Source organism: Sturnira hondurensis, unplaced genomic scaffold (assembly GCF_014824575.4).
Source record: "Sturnira hondurensis isolate 20B ecotype Veracruz unplaced genomic scaffold, ASM1482457v3 Scaffold0001872, whole genome shotgun sequence".
Taxonomy (NCBI): domain Eukaryota; kingdom Metazoa; phylum Chordata; class Mammalia; order Chiroptera; family Phyllostomidae; genus Sturnira; species Sturnira hondurensis.
Window position 1 is genome coordinate 4,434,541 of NW_028074503.1, and position 22,819 is coordinate 4,457,359.

The 22,819-nt window shown below is 43.1% G+C and overlaps 1 pseudogene; it reads right to left on the reverse strand.

The window, feature by feature from the left end:
• Window positions 1-18,599: 18,599 nt before the first annotated feature.
• LOC118980091 (40S ribosomal protein S2-like) lies at window positions 18,600-19,461 on the reverse strand (annotated as a pseudogene).
• Window positions 19,462-22,819: the final 3,358 nt, after the last annotated feature.

Consider the following 22,819-nt stretch of genomic DNA (forward strand, 5'->3'; position numbering starts at 1 on the left):
GGAACACAGCAGTGCTTACTTTAGCTTGGTGGAAGACTTCACAGGGAGAATGACATTTGATCTGGGCCTGGGAGGTAGGAGCTTGGCAGGAGGGGACATTTATCAAAGTCATCCTGACTAGAGGGAGCAGCATGAGTGAAAGTTTCTGATGAGATTGGGGGTATGCATGATGTCCAACGGGGCTGGGATGTAGCCAGGATCAGGGCAGATGGGATTGCAAAGGTGGCCTGGGGTCTGATTTTGTAGATCTTTGGATACTTAGTCCTTAGAAAAGGAGTTAGAAATTTGTCCTTTTAAAAACTGGTAAGCTGTGGCAGGTTGCGGGGAGGGGTGGTCACATCTGTGTTCATTCACCATCGGCCATGGGTCTTCCTTTCCCTCCCACCCCACATGCCTGAACCCTCTGTTCATAGACTGTTGGTACCGTGTGGAAGACAAAGATAGAAAAGTGGCTGAAAGCACGTACCATCAGAGGAAGGCTAGTTGGTAATCTGAGAGGTAGCTTATCACTTTACCACTTAAAAACAGGGAATATATTTCAATGCTTTTTGTTTGATTGTTTAAAGAGCAAAAAGACTGCCCAGTTCTTAGAAAGTGTAACATTGACAGAAAGCAGGAAAATGTAACCGGGGAGACGTTTTCCCTGGCCCCAGAGATCAGCCTGTGGATGGTTCCTGAAGCCCTCAGAAAGGTCTTTCATTTCCGGGAGGAGAAAGCAGCGGTTTCTTCACCTGCTTTGTGTACCTGAGATAACTACATATTCTCTCAATCACAAATTAAGCATTTCTTCTTGCCAAGTGTTCTCTTTAGCCTGAGTTTATCTTAAAAGAATTCTTTGAGGTCTTAGTAAGCTGCATTTATTTAAATTTTTGTGGTGTGGATACTGATGATACTGGTTGTCATCTTATGCTGTTTTTTGTGGGAGGTGCTACACTTTGACAATGAGGTTAAGCATCTGAGTCCTGTGAGAGATCTGCTGAACTCGGCCACCCAGGGGATATGCCAAGGAACGAGTGGCCTTCTCCTCGCCTCAGGGGGCAAGTAGTACAGCAGAGGAGGAGGATGGGGCAGGATGTGCAAGTTCAGAGGCAAAGATCTTTAACTGACACTTGTGTGTGTTTTGGGCCATTGAATCTGAGTCGGGTCTGGGTCCAACTCCAGCAACTGTTGCTTATTCAAGAGGTATGTATGCAGTCTGTCCTTATGTTGCTTATTCGGGGGTTTCCATACCAGGATTATGTTAGCTCTGTAAAATAATTTGGCAAGTATTTCAAAAAATGCCATGGAATGTTTTGTATAAACTAAAAAATTATCTGCATCTTAACTCTCTGTGCACAGCTGGTGGGAACACTCTCTGGGTCTGATACCTTTCTTGGAGATAATTTGTTGACAACTGGCCCCCCACCCCTTGTTACTTTTCTGGTTATTATTTAGGTTTTCTACTTCCTCACGAAAGATTTTGCCAATTTATATTTTCTTGAAAAGCAGTTACTTCATCAAGACTTTGGTATTGTGTTGGAAACCATTTCTTCTGTATCTGTTTCATCCCTGTTTCACTCTTGAGTTCATCTTTTATTTTGTTTAATGAATTAACTACAGGGCTGTCTCTTATATATTTTGCTCACATTTAAACAGCAAGCATGTTCTCTTCCTCTTCTTGACAGGCAATGGGCAGAGAACGGTTCTGATAGTTCATGGAACACTATGTTGAGGCCCCTCTGTGTGAAAAATAAACACTCCAGGTACATTACCTTACAGCATCCATCTCCTTAGCTTTAGTTAAAGCCTTTGGCTACAATATGGGAGCTAACAATTTCTCCTTCGTGTCTCCTTCAGCTTCCCAATCATGTCTTTGTCCTCCCTAAGATCCCATTTAGTTTCGACAGGATGATGAGTGTTGGGAAAACATGTCACACCTCAGAATACCACTTAGCACTCATGTTTGCAAATGATGCAGGTCTCACAAAAGAAAAGCAAATTAAGAATACACCTGTTTGCAGATAAAATAGTGCTGTAATCCGTCATAAGCTTCTTGTCAAGCTTCTTGCCCATAAGCCCAAATTTACTGGTTTTTAACCTCCATGACACTCACTGTCAGAGACAGAGGGGTGTATTCTCCAGGATGTGCATTTGTGTACAACTGAACAATAGGCAAGCTTTACCTACAGCTTCACCTTCCACCACCACACATCTGCTGACCTGCATCTGGGCCACTCTCTGGGTGGCTCACGGCTGTGGCTTGGCACAGAGGCAATCAGTGGTGGGCTTGGGGGTGCCGGGGTCTCTGTCCACAGCACCTTGCCTTCAGTAAACTGGGAGCTGAGCCAAGCAACAGAGAGACCCCACACTGCGAGAAACCCCCATTTGCACTTCAGTGGGGATCCTTGAAGGCCAGAACATCTCACTAGCTTAAAAGAAATAAAATTACAATAATAAATTCAAGAGAGATGGCAGTGGTGGGGGATTACTTGGTCTGTGGTCATTTATCTAGTATAATGCAAATCACTCCAAGTAGTAAACCAAGATGTCTATAGAGTGGTCTTCATGAGACAGTTGTGGGTCTCTGTGCACCCAGGAGGGTCTAGCGGCTCCATTTATGAGCAGCATTTGAGTATAAGGCCCACCGAAGTACGTTCTTAGACAGTTCAGCTCAAGGCAGTAAAAGAACCTAGCATACAGCTAGGATTTGAACCCCACTTCTGTCATGGAGACACCTGTGACTCGGAGTGTTTTCTCATCTCTCTGAGACTTAGTTTGAATACCTCTGAAATGGAAATAATACCTACCTACCAGGATTATTGCATAGATATAGGTCAGTGAGGTTAAATGGAAGAAAATTAAGGTGGCTTGCAAACTGTAAACTCAATTGAAGATGAAAGTTGTTCCTGCAACAAACGTTTGTTGAGGGACTATAAATTGTAATACCGTTTTGTGCACATAAAGTGTTTTAAGGGTTCCAGCAATTTACCAGGTCTATCTTTAATACTTCATACCATTTTAGCTGACCAGTGGAGAATTTTCCATGGGAAAGTCTCTCTAAAATAATTCCATTTTGTATAGTAATCATTTCCTTATCTTATTGGCTAGGTTTCAGAAATAATATGGATTTTAAGACATCAGAGAGCTTGAAGATTTTTCAGCATTTGCTCCTTGCTTTTGTTAATAAGAGGAGAAATGTGCCAAGGGTGCATGCTTCTGTCAGACGTAATGAGGGGTAGTCGTGCACAGGGCTAACTTGGTTAAGTGCAGTTAAAACTAGCCTGTAATTTTTATATTAAACTGCTGGTAGTTGGGAACCAATATTGGAGCTACTCATTAAATCAATTATCTAGATTAAAGAGTTTTCTGTGATTTATAAACACGGGGAGGAAAGATATTTTAAAACCCATGGTTCCTGAAAGTACAGACTAATGCAAGATTGCTGAACAGGTAGCCCTAGACCCTGCAGCACCGCACCGCCGGCAGAAACTGTTGAGTAGGCCCTGACAGCGCGCCCGCGGAGGGGATTACGGCGGGCTTGGAACCAGGGTGTTCCTCCTGCTCCCGCCTCTCTTCAATATGTGTGAGCTTCCTTCAGCCTGTAAACTCCCAAAGGCTTGGTGAGGTCTCCCCAAAGGTCGATGTGCATACAGTCACCTGGGGATTTGTCCAAGTGTGGATTTTGGTGCATCCAGTGTGGTCCATTCTGATGAGCTTCCAAGGGTTGCTGTGGCTCCTGGCCTATGTAGGATCACACTCTGAGTCATGAGGGCTTCAACAATGAAGAAAAGGTAAGCCCATTTAACCTCATGTCCAGGCATCAATACTGGCCTCAGTTAAGATTTGTTTCAGCTGCTCAATGAAGTTATGAAAGTAAGGGTTTCCTCTGCTTTTTCCTGTGCTCTCTAGCATCAGTCACACCTTGTGGCCGGCTGTCCTCGTGGCACAAGATGACTGCTGCTGTCCCAGGGGCGTCGGGTCAGACCGCCTTGGATGAGGGCCGAGGAAAACTGTTTTCCCAGTGTTGCCAGCAAAGGTCCTAAGAGTCATTCTGCTTGTCCAGATGAAACAAAGTGATTGGCTTAACCCAAGTCATAGGCCCCATTCGAGGAGCTGAAGGTGGAGGGAAATTTTCAGGACGAAATGGAAATGGGGGCAATAAAACGGGGACCATGAGTACTGGGGAGGCAGCCAAGAATGTTTGCTGTAGAGTCATATGGGGTAGAACCTATTTTAGCAAGTGTAATGTCTTATATAAATATGAAATATAAACAGTTTGCACCCTTCCCCATCTGATTTTGGAAACCTCTCTGAGTGAGAAAATAGCAGTTTTTGTTAATGTTGTATGTATTTTGGAGATCACGACACTCTTTTAGAGATGCCCAGGACATATTTTCATTTCTTAGTTTTACTACATTTAATGTGACTTGTGTCAACCGGAGCCATTAGAAGGATTAAAATGAACAGTATTTTTGTAAAAAGATCAGAAAATCCACAGCAAAGGAAAAATGCTTTTAAAGTGTTCTGTAATTTGGCTTTAAAATTTAGCTTTAAATTGAACTCTGCTGTCTAGCCAGTCTTGGAGAAGGATAAGGGAAATATGGAATCAAATAACTGTGGCAAGTGAGAACACCTAGAGAACTAAGTATCAGGTCTGACTGTGGATGGGGCTGCTCTACCCAGGACAGAAGGGGTGGATCACTGATTAAGACAAAACACCAAATTTATGAGAATTGTCTGCAGTCAGCTACTCCTGCCATTCTGTGCCCAGAGCTTTCACAACGTTTTTCTTTCACTCTGACGAAGACCACATGCCGGCTGCCCAGCCAGCCAGCCGCACATGCAGGCAAAGACCTCTTGTGTTGAGTCTGGCATTTATGATGGAAGGGGTGCCGGGACTGAAAGGAAGTACTCATCAGGACATCAGAATCCCGACCAGATTTTCTTCCTGGTGCAGTTTACCAGAATTTTGTGCACAAACAACTCAAATAGACCCAAAGGTTTGCTGTATAGAAATGGAGTTGTGTACAAACATCTCCAGTAGACCGAAGGGTGTGTGATACGGGGCAATGTCTATGTGCTTGACGGGCTGGCCACATAGCTGGGTGCAGGTATGACACCAGCTGGGTGAGGCTGTGGATTTGGGTGCTGGCCCCTGCAAAGCCTAGCTACCTTTTTGGTAGTATGTTACGAGTAATTTGACCCAAAGAGTAGAAGTGTTTTATTAAAACTGAGGCTAATTGTGGGAACCTTGAACTTGCAGTTGGTGCTAGAAATGCGGCTGGTCTTATAGGCCGTACACATTTAACTTTGTAGTTGGCATTAGAAGTGGGATCTTCTAGGATGACCCTGGTTTACTGAAACCTGTAGTTTGAAAGAGAAAGGATGAGGAGCCTGGGGTTGGTGAATCTTTGATTTTTGAATGGCTGCCTGGTCACCTATAGCATGGAACTGTACTTCGCTGGGGTCAATTACTAGAGGTAAAAGTTACCGGTGGAATTTAGAGATAAATCCAGCTCCCAAAGAGGTATCTTGCTAGTAAAAAAGGAAATTCAAAAGAGTAAGAAATAAGCATATACAACCCCTTGGCTATTGTCATCCCTACTAGCTAAAGTGACAATAAAGAATGTTGGAGCACATCCCTGATGTAAATAAGTCTTCAAGTTCAGCCAGGCTAAGCCGTAAGTGCACTGCCAGCCACAGGGATGCCATCACAGGGACAACTATGCTGGGACAACAGGTAACAGCTTGAGGAGTTCTGGTCTCCAGGACAAAGTGCAGGTGGGGAAAGGGCGAAACCAAAATGCCAGTGAAACCAGTGGTTACGGTGTGAAGGAGCTGATGCACGTTGTGCATTAGTATCATCTGCTTCCTGAAGAATCTTCACCGAAATGTGCTCTAAGGGACAAACTTAGGGGTGGTGTCCTTGGTTTGGGATGCTGGGTTAAGGAGCATCCCAAAGAGTTAAGGAGCGTATTTGGGTTAACACAGGACCTGGCTCCCTGCTGAACAATCGCAGGTGGCTATATTGATCCAGTCAATAGGTGGATTCCAAAAGGACACGTAGTCTGGTGGACCAGATAAAAGCCTCTGCAAAATGAATGTAACCTGAGAAGGGAGACTGTCTAACTCTCCCCATAAATGCCAAGTGGAACATCTCAGAAGAAACAGCCGATATGCTTGATTGATTGGGATACTCACACACTGAATATGCCCCTTACTTAAGGGATAGTAAATACTGTGAATAAAGGGTCTTCCTTTGCATGGATACTCATGTAATCTAGCTGCTGCACCACTTATTGAGCAAAAGCCTGAGATAACTGGTCCGGTTTCTTGTCTGAGCTCCCCTTATGGGTTTTACAGATATTAAACACTTAGAATGATTCACAGGAAAATGAGGAAAGACAAAGAAGGAAGAGTTAAGGGAGTCCACCCAGGAGGGTGGAAATCTTTAGACAATTGTTGAGAAATCCGATGAAAAAAGTGGACATGGATGAGTAGAAACACAGGTCTTAATGCAGCACAATGATTGGTTGGTAAAGTCCCAATAAAATGTACAGTTAGATTGGGAAGATATGGAGAGGCAATGGTTGGAGTTAAAGTGAATGCTTAGATTAAAACTGGAATGTGAAGTGGTTATTTTATGTGAAGTGGTTGCATTTCCTTTACCTGATCATCTTTTCCAGAGATGGAAAATTTAGGTAAAAATAATTGACAAATGAAGAGAAGGAGAAATAGTAGCTGAGAGTAAAGGAATGAATAAACGGGCTATGCAGTGAGGGAAATCCAGTATTACACTGGTGACTAGAGAGAGGCTCAGAGCAAGAGAATCAATGATCTCTTAGCTCAGTTGCACCAGGTGTCCAGAGGGGTGACGTGTGTGCTTGCCAGGGTCCCCCCTGCTTTGGGTACCACACAAGATTGAACAGAAGCCTGCGAACCTCAGTGGCATTGCTCTGGGAGACATTTTGGTCAAACAGTAGGACAATGAACTAGACTGAAGGTTAATGAGTGAGTAGAACTCTATTAATGTGACAACATTGTTAGATTCTTATTTTTCACATTATGTCATTTAGGGAGGAATTTCTGGGCACTGCTCCTTACGGGTTTATTGAACCCTGTGGTATACAACTCTCAGCTGACCTGTCACTGTGTAACCATAAATCCGGATGATCACATGTTTAGGAAGCATGCCTGCTATGACATAGTGTGGTATGCAGAAATATACTTCACCCTTGTTTTTTCGAATGGAAAGCTATTAAACAGAACAAGAAAAATCCAATTGGCCCTGATGGGATTAGGGCAGTAGGTGCCACATGGCAGTTGTGAATTCCCCTGGGAACAGCCCCACTTGAGATGCAGAAGTCAATGGGAGGCCTTGTGGCTTAGTCAGGCTACATTGCAACTAGCTGTGACTACCACTCACTGAACCCTAGAATGGAGGGGCCAACATTTTTCTAAGGGCCCTTGGTACACAATGGCACCAACATGCCTGATGGATTAAATAACGCTGGCCTGCAAAAGAGAAAAAGCCTTTAGGAGAGGTAGGTTTTTGTCAAGGCATCTTGGGATAAGCTGAATTCACTTATTTTTCAAGGATTAAATGAATCCGGTTTTAATCAGGAGTGGCAATAGGAGAAAAAAAGACATTCACTAGAATGAACAGGTTAGAGGGATTCTCTTCCAGGATGAGAGTCAGCCTGAAAAAAGAATGAGGCTTTTGTGAAGTGGGTCAGGCAGACTCAACAAACAATGCTGGATACTACTAGGACCCGGTGTTGGGAATAGGCTTGTGCCCTGACCCTGCAAGACCTCTTGTCTATTGTAGTACAGATGGAGGTCAAAGGAGCCATGGGACAATGGCCTTCCATCCCAGCTGCTGAGGCTCAAGGACACCTATGGGAACGTTATGGTCCTCCAAACCTGTGGAAGTTCTCTGTGGTAATTCACACTCACATTCTATTTCTTCTCTCACTGCAGGACAGATTAAAATAAGACATATTCTGTAATCTAGTGAGCAGGGATAAGAACTAGTCTGAATACCACTCCTTCCCTTCCCACAGGAAGAAGGTGGGGCCTGCTATACAACAGTACAAAACAGAAAGTGGTCTTGGTAGAAACCTGTGAACTGAGGCAAGTTGAATGGCTTTGTCCCCAACTGAGATGGACCCTGGAAACAATCAAATTATGGCCAATGTAATGACACCTGCCCATGATAATATCTGTTATACAGGCAAGGTTGGATTCTGTTGGAAGACATAGCAAGTACTTCTGTAATTCTGATTTTCTTCTGAAATGAAACAGAGTTGTACCATACTGTGGTAGATATAACATTGGCATTATTGATAAGATTTGATTACCTTATGTAAATTTGATTACCTTACCTTGTGATTATACTGATATTAATAATCACGTATATTGGGGGATTGAGTTAAAGCCTCCTTAGGATGTAGTCCCAGTGGGAAATGGCTGGCCTGAACCGGATTTAGCCATTGCCTAATTTTTACACTAGGTCATTCTTCTGCACGAGTTTATCACAAGGTGCAAATAACAGTAGATCAGGAGAGAAAAAGGTAATCAAGTTAGTACAAAAATAATACACTGTATGTAATGCTTTTATAGGCCAGACTAACTTCTTTCCTCCTGCCTATACCCCTCACTGGCTTCTTCAAATGTTAGACACATTCATACTGATACCATTGTTATCTCTGTCATATAAATACTATACCAAATGCAGATTCTCAAACAAATATGAGCATTTTGCTCTAGGAGAGCCTTGGCCAAAGGCCAGGGAGTGGACTGTGAATAAAGAATTTAAACTTACCCAAGGTGAGGTCTGGTCTTTGGCTCATCTCCTGGGAGGTGCTCTCTAGTAAGAGTGGCTCTTTACCTGGGAGCTTTGGGCCACACGACATCTGCTCTACCTCTGAAAGGTCTAAAGGTCATTTGTGTATGCGGTCAACCGTGTGTCCACAGTAAAAACTCTGGACAGACACCAAGGCTTGGGTGAGCATCCCTGGTTGGCTATATCCTGTGTCTGTTGTTACACATCATTGCCAGGAAAGTTAAAACTGTTCGTGACTCCATGGTGAGAGGACGCCTGGGAGCTCCGTGTGTGGAAACCTCCTGGACTGGACCCCCCGCCCCCAGCCAAATGCATCTCTTTTCTTAGCTAATTTTAATCTGCATCCTCTATTCTTTTCACCATAATAATCCATAACTACAGTTATAGTTCTTAGTGAGTTCCTCTAGTGAATTATTGAGCCTGAGGCTGGTCTTGGGAACCCCTGAACCTGACAGTTGTTGTCAGAAGTGAGGCTGTTCCTGTGGACCACACTCCCTAATTTCAAAGGTGAAGTTTTAAATTTTATTCAGATCGTTTTTTCCTATACCCAGCAACACCATCTACTTCTTCAAATACGTCTCTGCCAGAAACATTATCCTTTAAATGGTTCCTTGGATGCCATTACAACTGTGGTATAATCTGTAGTAAAGCACCATTAAGATGTTAATACAGATATATGTGTGAATTAAAAAGTGACTCTAAATGCATAGTAACCAATTTACTTCACATTAATAATTCAGCTAATTTTATTTGTTTCTAAACAAAAAGCAAGGAGAACCCAGTCCACAGAGCAGTTGTAACAGTGTGCACAATGTTTATTAAACCAAAACGAATTCTTTTAGGGTTCTTTGCTTCTGAAAGTCACCCAAATTCCATTTTTTCCCTATCAAGTTTCTCCTTTAAATTTTTTTCCCTCAGACTGCAGTTAGAAAGTGGTGTGCCCTTCCACACCACATCTCATGCTGGGGTAAATGGAGAAGACATGATTTGGTGTCCCTAAATTGTAGTCCTTTTAACAGGAAATCAAAACCACTCTAACTAGAGTACTATTTATTCTATTCCATTTGTTTCAAATAAGTGCAGTAAAGTGACGGGAGATGAACTAAAAAAGAAGAAAAACTGCAAGGCATGCTACACAAATAACCTTCAAAGACTCACAAATCGAACATTTTGAAGATTTTCATGCTTGACAATACTGGGTATCAGTGATTTGCGAAGCAACTTACAAAGGAATATTTTTGGCCCCGTTTTGTAACTGGCAAAAACAAACAAACAAACAAAAAAACTACAGGCCCTCCCCCCTCCCCTCCCCGCCAAAGAAAAGGCCCAGCAAAACCAGGGGCAGGAAAATAATCACATTATTCAGAGTCATGGAGGAAATCATGAAGAATGCCAGATTCAGAGCCAGTGCCCCAGGCAACATTTTTCTGGTTTTCCATTTTTGCATGCCTTGGTATCCGGTTTCAGTTGTGGTTATTCAACTTACAGGCTGATTGTAGGTTCAGCTTTTGCAGTATGTCATGGGCACTTTATTACAGATTTGGCTCTTTGTCTCTCTTAATTCTCCTTCCACTGGTTTCACTATGTCAGCGTGCACTACGGCCAGAAAGTCTGGCTATATGTCTAAAGATAGGGAGTGGAAAAAATCACCTGGTGACAGTTTGTGTGCAAAAGCGTTGCTCATTTTAAGAGGAATCTATAAAGTTCTCTGTGTCAACTCTTCCAGGTCACTATGAGTGATTTAATTAATTGAAAAATGTATAGACAAGTGTGAGAAACACTTTTATTTCAAAAAGCAATGCTTTTAAACTTGTTAATCTCCAATTTTTACCGATGTGGTAGTACAATAAAATGATTTTAAATATAAAATGATTATGTAATGAATATGAAATGGGCATATAATAAAATAAAATATACAAAATTAAAAATCGTAGCCCTGGCTGGTGTAGCTCAGTGGCTTAAGCGTGGGCCTGCAAACCAAAGAATCATGGTTCGATTCCCAGTCAGGGCACATGCCTGGGTTGCAGCCCAGTTCCTGGCAGGGGACACTCGAGAGGCAACCATACATTGATATTTCTCTCTCTCTCTCCTTCCCTTCCCCTCAAAAGATAAATAAATGAAATCTTTAAAAAATTATAAAAAAATTAAAATTTGTATGCTTATAATTCTTACAGAAACACAAAACAAACTGAAAATTTCAAATTACATACTCCTTAATAAAACCCATCCAAAAATGAAATCCTAAATGCCATCTTTACCTTAAAGTGGCTAGTGATAGTTTCTTCTGGAAGGAAATCCCTTTGTAAAGTAACTGTGGTGCTGAATGCTTGTGGGGGCAACTTTTCCCGCAAGTCCCCCTGTCTGCCATGGATGAAAGTAAACAGGACACGATCTGCTTAGGGAGGAGAGGTGGCTGATCCCTCAGAAGGGGAGGGCCTTGAGCCCCCTCCTTCAGGGGCTTTTATTGGGTTGTCATACACAGGAATACAGGGCAGCAAGGATTAAGCAGTAGATAACATTTCAAAGAAATCTGAGGGCTTAGTCTGAGTCAGTGTCTGTCAGGAAGGGGGTTTTGCAGAAACTTTTAGGGTTTCTTGCTTGGACCCTTAACATATGAATGAAAGCACATTTATCAGAGCAGGTTTCACAGGTTTTTCAGGAATTCTTTGTGATGCCAGATTTTTCCCAGGGATCCACTCTGGCAAGGCAAGGAGCTGCACCACTCCCCCTCAGGTATTCAGGTTTATGGGATTAGAGCCAGGAAGTGCTTCTCCCAGAGGACATGAGGACTCAGGCTATGTCACATAGCTGGTGGGGCATGGGTCTATTGCTCACTCTTTGTTGCAGTCCCCTGAATCCTTCCATGGTGGCCTCCCAAGTGATCATGTCTGGCTTAGGTTGCCGCTCCTCTGAGGGGACTTACCCGTCAACAACATAGACCATGCTTTGGGGGCAGGGGAGTAAACTGAGGCAGTGTTTGCTACTAGAGACAAGCTTTGTCTCCTGTGGCTCGAATTCCAGAGGTCACTGGCTCATCCTTAGCCATGGTGGGTAGAGTTACAATTCCTGAAACCAGGCAGAGTGGTCCCCAACAAGTGCTTCNAGAAATCTGAGGGCTTAGTCTGAGTCAGTGTCTGTCAGGAAGGGGGTTTTGCAGAAACTTTTAGGGTTTCTTGCTTGGACCCTTAACATATGAATGAAAGCACATTTATCAGAGCAGGTTTCACAGGTTTTTCAGGAATTCTTTGTGATGCCAGATTTTTCCCAGGGATCCACTCTGGCAAGGCAAGGAGCTGCACCACTCCCCCTCAGGTATTCAGGTTTATGGGATTAGAGCCAGGAAGTGCTTCTCCCAGAGGACATGAGGACTCAGGCTATGTCACATAGCTGGGGGGGGCATGGGTCTATTGCTCACTCTTTGTTGCAGTCCCCTGAATCCTTCCATGGTGGCCTCCCAAGTGATCATGTCTGGCTTAGATTGCCGTTCCTCTGAGGGGACTTACCTGTCAACAACATAGACCATGCTTTGGGGGCAGGGGAGTAAACTGAGGCAGCGTTTGCTACCAGAGACAAGCTTTGTCTCCTGTGGCTCGAATTCCAGAGGTCTGGCTCATCCTTAGCCATGGTGGGTAGAGTTACAATTCCTGAAACCAGGCAGAGTGGTCCCCAACAAGTGCTTCTGCCCAGATATTTGTATCTGGCCGACATTTACCGCTGAGTGCTGTGTGACTGCTCAGTCCCTCACCCTCTTCTCCAGTGGCACTCCTGAACAAATGTTATTTTCCTGTCTGTTGGTCTGCATGTGGCATCGAGCATCATATGTATAGCAAGGGCATCTCATTTCTCTTCACATTAGCTCATGAAGATCAGGAAGAATTACTCAGTGCCAATGAGATGCTGAACTCTCCCAAGTGTTTGTGCTTGGTTATATTTATTGACTCAAATGATCCAGAATTTGCATGGTTATTTTTTTTAGATAACCATCAAAATGAAAACATAAATTAACAAAATAAAGCTCTTATAGAGAAATCAGGGACAGCGAAGATTATATTACTGGTTTTTTAGGATCCATGGCTTGAGAAATGTTTGTTTAAAGATGCACATTTTGATTTGACTATACTGTTAGTTCTCATCATGGGGTAATTTAAATATTTCCCTATTTTTTTAAAAAAACTTTCTTTTTATTGATTGATTGAGAGAGAGAGAGAAACATCAATTTGTTGTTCTATTTACCCATGCATTATTAGTTGAGTCTTTCATGTGTCCTGATTATTGAACCTGCAACCTTGGTCCATTGGAACAATGCTCTAACCAACTGAGCTACTTGGTTAGGGCTTTCTAGGTTATTATAAGAATTATTAAAATACTGTATGTGAAAATACAGGGTCCAGCTGAAGTAACACTTGCTTGAATGTGGTTCGTAGGGAAATAATATGGGTGTAATAATTTATAGTTTTAATTTGAACATTTCACCTAAAATATCATGGTGTGCTTAAGTATAATATTGTTATGTTATAGAATTACGTGCTTATGATTTTGTAATAAAAGATTTTGTAACAAAAAGGGGTGTTATTTGTGCCAGACCCTGTATTTTGCAAGTTATAAAGAATTTTAAATACGTAGTTAACTTCTCCTACCTCTTTCACTTACTTCTTCCTCCAACACACATGTAAGTCACACACTGAGTCTTATTAACACAGCTCCCTTTACATTTTTTGCCTTGATCTTTTTTATTTGTGTATCGACCAGCAGTCATTCATTACTTCCGAGGCAAGTTTTATCTGACAGTTTATCACATTGTCAGAGAGTTACTAATAGGCTCTTCTCAATTTCTTGGATGTTTGGCAAAATGCATGATATCACAACTCAAAAAGTAGACTTCTTGAAAACTTCCTTTTGGAGCTCTAGAGATTTAATTTATCCCACTGTATCCGATTATTGTGCTACCTGTGAAGAAATGCATGGGGGCAGTAGGTGGGAGTTAGGAGTGTGTGTGCAAGGGACAGAAGTACTTCATAGCCATCTGTGCTAATTGAGGAATTACGCCATCAGGACATGCTTTGCACCAGACACTTAATAGACACTATCCGGGTGGTTCGCATGATCTCTCCATTGTACAAGCATGAAACTGAGATTCAGAGAAGCTTTGTAACTTGCCTAAATACACAGAAAAAACTGGAGCAAGACTCGACCTCAGCTTATGATGTCCAAGTCGGTATTATTTCCCAGATGCCTGGAGATGGAAGAGTGAATGAGGATGCAAGGGCTGAAAACCAGGGTTAAACAGAACTCCCCAGGCTGGCATTTGCCAAACCACTTGTGGCCTCAAATCCAGTTTTTCAGAATCAGCATTTCCTCCTGCCTACACCCCTACCTTCCTAAGTTGTATCTACTTTCCCTCCATTATCAGCCCCATCTAAAGTGTCAGCTTCTTCCCAGCAGACTTGAAGACTTGAAACTAGTTTTCCCTCACTGTTTCTAGAATGGACTTGTAATTAGAGACACTCGAGTCCTTGAGATCGAGCCCAGGAGTGGGGTACAGTTTCTCTGGCTTCCACCAACCACCTTGGGCGATCCTAGTAGCACAGCAACAACAATGCACGTGCTAATGTCGACTGAGTGAGTATGATGTGCCAGGCACTGCTCTAACTGCCTTGTATTATGTTATTTAATCCTCAAATAATCCTTTGTAGTACCTATTAATTTCATCTTATAGCTGAGGCACAGGAAGACCCAGCAACTTGCTCAAGGTTACATAGCTGTTTTAAGTCCACAGTAGACCATGCTCCATTATCATTACAATCCTAGCGCTCTGTTGCCTTTTGGGGCAAACTTGGGTGAACTGCAATGACCATGGATTCCTACATGTGTGCTGTGTTTGTCTGATTTCTTGCCTCAGGTCACATGATGTCTGGTGTGGGAGGCAACTTTCTATGCAGCCCCCACAGGGATGTATTCAGTGAACAGTGTTGACGTTTCCTCACGAAACACTAATGTCCAGGGGTGTCCTGATGAAGGCAGAGAGAAGTAGCCTATTCTAAGTGGCATATTAATGCCTCAGAATATATCAGAAGAAAAAACATACTTTGAACTAACATTAAATACTGTTATGGACTAAATTATGTCTTCCCCCTTCCCCATTTTTATGTCGAAGTCCTAACCCCCTGTACTTTAGATTTTACAGTATGACTGTATTTGGAGAGATGTTATTTAAAGAGACAATTAAGTTTAAATGAGGGTGGGCCCTAGTCTGATATGACTTGTGTCTTTATAACAGGATTAGGACACAGACACACAAGAAAAGACCGTGTGCAGACACAGGGAGAAGATGGTTTTTAATAAGCCCAGGAGAGAGGCCTGCAGAAGAAAACAACCCTGCTGAGTTGTTGAGAAATAAATTTCTGTTGTTGAAGCCCCCTGGTCTTTGGCACTTGGCTACGGTAGCCGGAGCAAATAGTTAACAGGGGATACCATCTGGGTAGAAAGATGTAGAGCCTACCTCTCTTTGCTTGTGGTAAAGGGCATGGTGGGCGCATGTCTGCAATTTGGGGTCTACATGCTGTGATTCTGGAGGCACTCTGTCTTCTGAGGGGCTCTGCCTGGAGAGGAGGGTATAAGCTGGGGTCAGCACAGGAGGGAGGTTCTATGATAGTCCGACACCATTTTTTTAGAGCATGCTTGCTCACCAACAAATACCAACTGACCACCTATTTATTAGGTATTCACCACTATGCTGGACCTTGGCGTTAAGTGGTGATCGAGATGAACCACGTGCTAGCACCAAGGAGCTCACAGTATCTGGGCATAAGCAGTGTAAACAGAGTATGGAAGATGCCAAGATCCATCCCTTGGAAATAACACATGCAGCACATGGGGGTAGGAGAAGACTTGTTGTAGCAAAAGCATCAATGTCAAGACATGAGGGATGGGTGAGCTAGCCTATCAGGGAGGAAAGCAATGCGAGTCAGAGGAAGGGAAAGCAGCTGCAAGGTCTTGCAGCAGAAGGAGAGCATGACTTTTGAGGAACTGAAAAGAAGTTTGACATGGTGAGAGAGCCCAGTAGAGAGGTGAGGCCCCAGAGCTATGCTGAGCCAGTAACATCCATGGACGTGTTGTCTGAAGACAATGGGAAGCGACTGGAGGATGCTATGCTTGGTTATTTGTGTTTGTGCATACATGTGCACATGTATGTGTTTTATGGGTGTGTGTGTGTGTGTGTAGGCACTGGTAGAAAGGAGTTTTCTATAAGTGTTTTAGTTATACAGAATCCTAAATTATCTGAACATCTGTAATGCAGGATGTCTAAAAGTGTAATGGAACCTCACTACAGAACCGGCACGGATACACCCAACCCCGGGATTCTGTTCTTGTCTCTGTTCCATTCTAAGTGCTAAATTCATGACTTTCCCGAGTGTTGAAAGCTCAATTCACAATGAAATAGAAAATACAACTCAACAGTAATGTGGTGACAGCCAAGGATAGCCTCCCAGCTGGTCTGTGATAGAAATACTGGCTTGTGGAGGGCAATTGTGCATGGAAGATGTGCTTGTCCACCCATGTGTGTCAGGCGCAGCCCCCTCAGACCAGGCCCTGCTTCTCATAGTTCAGGCTGTGGTGCCTTCTCCTCACTTCGGCTGAAATATTAACAAGGACTTTTGGTTTCAGGGATTAGACCCAGAATGAGTCTTTCTGAAGCTTTCACAAAGCCGGCAAGAATTTCACACCATTTTGAGTGCTGCAGGTGAAGAATTTAACAGCTGGTGGGAGTGCAAATTAGAGCCAATTATAATTTGATTGACCTGCCTTGACAATAAAACTGCCTTCCCTAATTTAAAATGCCTGGCAGGATCCCCTGCCCTGGAAAGGTGGCGATTTCAAACCAAGAGCAGCTCGAACTAGGAAATTCTTTAACAACCCTGTGACAGTAATAAAGATTTATTTATATAGCACTTTCTTCCCTCTTGGGCTGGAATGACTGTGTTCGACCTGAGGAGTGGCATGTCACGTGCAGGCGTGAAGACAAACCGGGCTCGGCAGCAATGATTCCTGGTGGTGGAGGCACAACTAGAAAACTGCGTGTGCGTTTTGGAAAGGAGTGAAGGAGGGGGAGAGCTTTTCCAAAATGCAATGCCAATCCGTCACAATATTTGTAAAGAAACCAACTGTAGAACTGAAAAGTGTTAAAAATGGCATAGGAGAAAGCCCTTTTTTTCTATGTATTTGGTTATAGAAGCTAATTTATTACACTACCTTATTTAAATAGGATAAAAAGACTTCAAACTCCGGTTCGAAATCAGCCTGCTCAGTTCTTCCTCCTTATTCATACTAGCTTGGATTTATTTAGCTAGTTAAACTTTATAAGGAAATAAGATGCCCTGGCTGGTGTGGCTCAGTGGCGCGAACGCTGGCCTGTGAACCCAAAGGCTGCATGTTCAGTTCCCAGTCAGGGCGCAGGCCTGGGCTGTGGGTCTGGTTCACCAGTTGGGGGCCTGTGAGAGGAAACCAATTGATGTATCTTTTGCACACTGATCTTTCTCTCCCTCTTTCTCCTTCCCTTGCTCTCTCTCTAAAAAGTAAATAAATAAAATATTTTCAAAAGTAGTTGCTTGGTATTTTTTGTTTTGCTTTGAGTCATATTTCCAGGTCATTCTCACTGACCTCTAATTCTGAGGCAGGTGATTTGCACAGTTCATGCTTCTGGCCCTTGGAAGCCAGTGAGGGCTCCATGCAGTCAACCCAACTCACCAACCAAGTGAAGGAGAAACAGATCTACCCCTCAGTCCCAACTCTGACACTTTGGTTTACTCGATCTTGGGCCCGTTACTCTCTTGGGCCCGTTACTCTCTGGGGCCCTGATTTTTTGTCCGCTCAGTGGAAACCATAAAACTTCTACCATGGGATTTGTGGTGATTACTGACAGGACAAAGATTTTTTTGCCTTGACCAAACTCTAGCCAGGCTCCTATGAGCCTTCTTCCTGACTAGGTCTTGACTGTGGCCTGTAAAGACTTGAACGAATGCTAACATAGCCTAACAGCTTAAGGCCTGTCCCGAGGATGACACTGGCCTTCATAAAGTACCTGCCTGAGAAAACCCAAGGCTGCGCAGGGAGTTTACCGTTCGTGCCAGCTGGAACCTGAAGGCAGCAGACCCTGTCTCCCAGCATCTGTGGGAGGGAAGGAGCCCAACTTTGATAAGCCCCGGTCAATAACCCCAGATGGGTTTGTACCAACCTCTCTTCCTGCTTTTCGTAATTTTCATTTTCCTGACTCTACGGAGCTTCTGCTCAACCCTATCCCTACTCTCCCATTCTCTGAATTTAGTTCACATGGGGCTCTTTTCCCTATCGGAATAGTATACTACTGATTAAAATATGTCCTTCCCCTGTTAACTATAATAGTACCTGGCTTTGTTTATTTTTCGCAGATACCACACACAAATGGCTTTGCATAATGCCTGGCCCCAGTGGCTCTCAGGAAATGGTAAAATCCTGTTTCTACCTCTGCCTGGACCTCCTCTCCACCACTGAGTCCTGCCTCCTCACTTGTTGTTTCTCACTTCTGCTCCCAGCGAACCTTCGCAGCGAGTGGGGATGAGGAGGTGTGCTTCTCTCGTCTCCTTGATGTGGTATGTAGCACGAGTTTGACTGAGTAACAGTGTTCTTCCTGCTGATGAGGCTCTATAACACTAGTGTGACTTAGATCCATTGTATACTCAACACACACGTACACGGCTTAGAAATTTAATCTTTTTATAAAATTACTCACAGGTTTAATTCACTCTACTTTGCCTGTATAAAAGCATGTGGCGGCCACAGCTGGAGCTGGGCTCGTCTGCTCAGGGGTCCTGAGGTGGGTCTTTACAAGATGGTCCGTGAATTCATGTAGGGAGACGTGGTGAACGCAGTCTTTTTCCAGAGGCTGGGGAGAGAAATCTGTAGGTCTTAGAAATGGCATCGAAGGTGGCCTTGGCAAAGTTGCCTGGGGTGGCAGTGCAGCCCCTGACTGAGGTGTAGCAGCTATCCATACCAGCCATCAGTGGTGGCTTCTTGGGCACAGGGGCTGAGATGATGACAGTGGCCCTGGGGGGCAAGAATGAGGCTACCAGCACAGAGTCACAGTGCCCGGTCACCTTGGGCTTGCTGATCTGGTCCCACCAGTAGCCTCGCTGCACAGGGACAATAGAGAACTTGGCCAGGATGACGGCCCCATAGATAGCAGCGGCTGCTTCCTTTGAACTCTTAACATCCAGCCAACATGTCCATTGTAGTCCCCGATGGTGACAAATGCCTTGAACCAGGTCTTCTGGCCTGTATGTGTCAGCTTTTACATGGGCATAATCTTCAAAACTGAGTCCTTGAGGGATGTCCCCAGGAAAGAGTAAATGATCTCAGATTCTTTGATGGGCAGAGAAAAGAGATAAATCTCTCCAGGGACTTGACCTTCATGCCCTTGACCAGGAGGTCCAGCTTGGTGACAGATACCCACTCCTTGTCCTTGGCCTCACCTCTTCGAGCTTTGTGGTCCTCGACCCAATCCTGACTCCAGCCACAACGCTGGCCCCGGATGCCACTGCCAAATCCTCCTCAGAATCCACCGTGGCAGCCTCCCATTTCAGGGCTCCGGGATCTCCAGGCCCCCCCACAGCGCGGCATCACTCACCATTTGGTGTTTTCTAGGGAAGAAAAGCTAATCTTTTATCATATAGTTTATGTAAAAATAAGTGAGAAAGTTAAAAAAGAGCTAAAAGGAAGGCCACGACCTTTCTATCATAGCAAAAGATAGGGATACTTTCAGTTGTGGGATGCATTTTATCAGCATGGATACGACCTGAGTTTTATGGCCTTCAGTTTTATGACAAGTACAGTTGCCAAAGGGAGCAGAAGACTGAGTTCCAAACAATCACGTTAATATTCAAACATTTGTCTTCTAGCATTTAAACTGTATACTGTGTGCAACTGAGCTTCATCTTAATGGCTCTGAGCCCATCAGGAAGCTTCTATTTAAAGGCTTTGTGACAGTGTTATCTCTCCCCCTTTAAAATTAATTCTGGGTGTGAATTGGGTTTTCTGGAAGTCTTGTATTCCTATAACGAGAGCACTCCTTTCTTATTAATGTGGCTTCCAGGGTTGTTTCTGACTAAAAATAAATTACTCCTAATAAATATCTATGTAGTGATGGTTGTACGAATCCTTGTACACATCCATGCAACTGAAATTTCTTGTGGGTAACACATCTGCTTAAAAAAATTACCTATTGGAATATTAAATTGGAGGCAGGGATCCCAGTAACCAGGTCCTGGAGTGCAGCCAATCCTCAAGCAATGAAGTGATGATTTCTGCAAGCCGGCTTGACTGGGCTGGACCTGTGCAGATGATGGAGGGGAGCAAGATGTTCCAGCAGCTGCTGTCTAGTGAACTGAGACGGTGCATTCACAAGGTGGGCAGACAGATGCCATAATGACCCACTGAAGAATAACTGCATGCAATACAACATAGCTGGGAAACGTGGGGAAACAATGGCAGCAGATGGACAAAAACCTGGCTCGCAGCAAGCAGGGAGAGGCAGCTCATTTATAGCAAAAAGCTCTGTATGGCTCAGGGAGGGGCGGGAATCCAGACCCATGCCAAACCTGTAAATAGCAACAGGCCCAATAAGCTGCATTCATCCTTCTCAGAGGTTTATCGACTGCTTCCTATGCATTCCACGCTGGGCCAGGGGGTCTGTGAACCTGGGATGAAGGCAGCTTATTGATTTCCAGGAGTTTAGAGTCTCATGGACATGTAGCGGGCTTCTGTTTATAAGATACATTTGGAATTATGTGGTGGTTACAGACACCACTGGCATTTAACAGTCTTCACAATCTAGCTATTCTTTCCCTAGATCTTGGATTGCACAACGGCCAAGCTAAAGGAGATGCGTTTTAGCAGATAGAAGGCTGCGAGCAAGCTTTGATGAGCCACATCTCCAGCAACTTTGCCCCGCCATGGTCCAATAGCCAAGCCTATTTATTGAATGGCACTAGTGTTCAGTTCACAGTCACCCAGCTCAGAGTTACCTTTTTTATGAATACACTTCAGGGAGGATGACCAGAACTTTAGCTTTATCCAACAAGACATCCGTGGAAGAAGGCTTATTATGATTTCCAGGTACAAAAGGCAGTCCCATTCTGTGTGTGCGCCCATGTACACAAGCACGTGCATAGGCACACACATGCACACATGTGCGTGCATGCATATATTCTGGATTATGCCTTGTGTTCTTTGGTTCCTGAGTAAACATTCGTCGTTGTCGTCATAGTCATTGCCGTCACTGGGTTGGTGACTAAAAGCTAAACTGCCACGTGCCTTCCTGCTAGTTGAGTACTTTTGATAACCTGAAGACAGCTGTTTTTCGTTGTTTGCAATGTGCATTAATAGGACAGGGGGTTAAAGTGCAATGTGAGGGAGCTTAGATATGGAAACATCTTAGAATCTAGTTGAAATGTTTGTCAGTTCTGAAATTGTTGTCCCATGCTAGAACCGTGTTTTCCATACAAGAATAGGCTGACCTGGTTTGGAGCTGTTTAGCTTTAATCTGTCACAGAACAGAAACAATGAATCAGTTATTAAAATGGCTGCACTTCGGTATGTTGTAGTTTGGCAAATTTTGCCTCAACTATTACCATGTCATCACCATTTTCATTATCCTCAGAGAAAAACAAAAGCAATGTTGTCGTTATACAAGGCACGCATAAAGCTTTATGGCCATGTCCTAAAATACAAATGAATAGTTTACATTTCCACGAATGCTTAACTGTAGATGTTGTCTACGTATAAATAAGGGATAAACTTGTGATCAAGAATAGCTAATAACTAGGAAAAATTTACATGCCAAGTAATAGGGTGTCCCTAATATCTGTATCATACACAAAGTAGAACAGAGAAAACCAAATGATTTCATGATTTTACCCTTACCAGGTGGAAATAAGTTTGATAATATCAAGTGCTGAATAAGAGGATGAAGAAATCTTTATACTGTTGGTGGGAATGACAACTATCTTGGAGAACAATTTGAAAGTATATTTAAGAAGCTGAAGATATACATATTTTATAATTAAAAAAATTCACTTCCTGACATATGTCCTAGAAGAACACTTGCATATCCAAGGAGACATGTAAGTATTTTTATAGTATCCTTATTCGTAAAGCAAATGTGGAAAACAGCCTGAAGTGGTAAGTTCTTAGAAAGGAGTTCTATGCAACAGTGAAAGTTAGGAAACTATAGCTACATGTTTTCCATATAGCATGCATTTTGTAAGCATAATGCTACTTTAAAAAAGTAAATTGCAGAATATTATATGTACTATGATATAGTTTATGTAAGTTACCAGAACATGCAAAACAACACTTCAAATTACCAAAGAATAAGTATAAATACAGTAAAAGTACAATGTAATGGAGGCTATGATTTTAATATTCTTTATATTCTTTTATATGTCTTTAACACTACATAAACAGTGAATAGACAAGTTAGGAATACTGAAAACAAAGAAGGGGTATTACAAGATTCCATTAAAGAGGTGGAAGAAAATTACTGAAGGAAAGGTGGAGCCTGTGGGGTTAGGTTTTTTTTTCTGTTTTCTTCTATGAGAGCATGTATTAAGTGGCTACCTCCTCTAGAAAATGAATTCGATGGGGAAGGTAATTCCCATTTTATTTTTTCTACTACAGTTTCTTGTTTCTGAGATGTAGTCATGGGGTTTCTCAGAAGGCTCTCCTCTTCGAGAGACATGAATAGTTCAATATGCTTAAGAGACAATTTCTGAAACAGATCTTTTCAACTGGAATCAGATATTGTCTAAACTCTGGAAAGTCTTAAATGCCAGTGTAAAGGGGTGAGACTATGTCATAGACCTTAGATTGTCACTAATGTGTGTATGTACGTATGTATGTATGCAGTGAAACAAGATGGGGAAAGGCCAAATAGTACATACACAAATATAACTATCTATACAT